Source organism: Acyrthosiphon pisum, chromosome X (assembly GCF_005508785.2).
Source record: "Acyrthosiphon pisum isolate AL4f chromosome X, pea_aphid_22Mar2018_4r6ur, whole genome shotgun sequence".
NCBI lineage: Eukaryota > Metazoa > Arthropoda > Insecta > Hemiptera > Aphididae > Acyrthosiphon > Acyrthosiphon pisum.
The window spans coordinates 41852351-41853821 of NC_042493.1; positions in this window are offsets into that span (position 1 = coordinate 41852351).

A 1471-nucleotide genomic window follows, 5' to 3' on the forward strand; every position below is an offset into this window, starting at 1 on the left:
CACAGTTACACAGAATGTCGAAAACTTGGAACTCATAAGTGAACACTAACTGACAAGTGATTCGTATATCGTAATTTGGTTTTTGTCCGAAGGGAATGTTTATATTAGTAGATACTCGCGATACTATTGTCATAGCGCTGAGTCTCTGCTGAACTTGACAACTGATAATAATATAACCGACCACAACGACCGGGTTTAGTGGAGACATTGGAAAATAATGATAAATGTTCTAAATAGATTTGAATTCGAAAAAATGACAATTGTCGAGTTCATTGTTGCATTCATTAATAACTTATTAATAACATTTAATTTTTACCAACTCACTTAAGTTTAATATCTGTATTAATGTTTTTAATAGTTTAATTTTAAATTTGAATACAATAATACATTGATAATCGTATTGGCAAATGTGAAATGACAATGACAGGTTTCCTCATCTATTTTTTAAAATGGTTTATTTTTTACATAAATTATTTTAACTTTAAGTGTAAAAACAATTTTTTAATTTTCCAAAAATACGATTTTTTTTACTACAAATTATGTACACATGCAAATATTTGTACATATATTAATTAATTAATTATTATTACAGTATTAAAATCTCTATCATTTAAATATAAATAATTGTAATAAAAAAGGTGGGTAAGTGGATGTCGCTCTGATGTACAGTAGGTTACAAGTGGGTCACTGTATAATGGATGGTATTAAATTTGCATTCGATGGTATAATATCATTGTATAAGAAAGACGATTCTGAGTGGAGTCTAGGTATAAGACATATTATATACTTATCGATGGTATTAAAAAAAAAAAGGCGGGTAAGTCGTGGATGTCCTCTGCTGTACAGTAGGTTACAAGTGGGTTACTGTAATGGATGGAATTAAATTTGAATCCAATGATATTATATCATTGTATTCGAAAAACGATTCTGAACGGAGATGATTTGTCAGTCTAGGATATATTATTTTTAAAGAAAAACTTATGGAGAACCTTGTACCAAATTTTAAAAACTTAGTTATAAAAGAAAAAATTTTTACGATTTTTCAACCACTAAATTACTTGCAAATTTTCGCAATTTTGACATATTTCGTATAAATTTGAACTTTAAATGCTTATAAATAAAAATTGTGACAATGTATTCCTTTTATTTTGCAACTGCTATTGTAAAAATATGTTAGGAGCCTTGTATTAAATTTCCAAATCTTAGAATTAAAAAGAAAAACTTTTATGAATTTCTGTTTAAGATTATTTGAACATTGCCGTAATTTTTACGTATTTAGTCAAAATTTGAACTTTAAATGCTTATAAAAAAAAATTGTGCCTATGTATTTTTATAATTTTTGAATGGGAGTTGGAACAACATATGTGGACCCTTCTATTAAATTTTCAAGTATTTTGTCCCAGCTAATTTTTTTTTATCACATTTATAAAAAAAAAAATCAAAAAAAATCGATTATTTCAATTGCCTATAA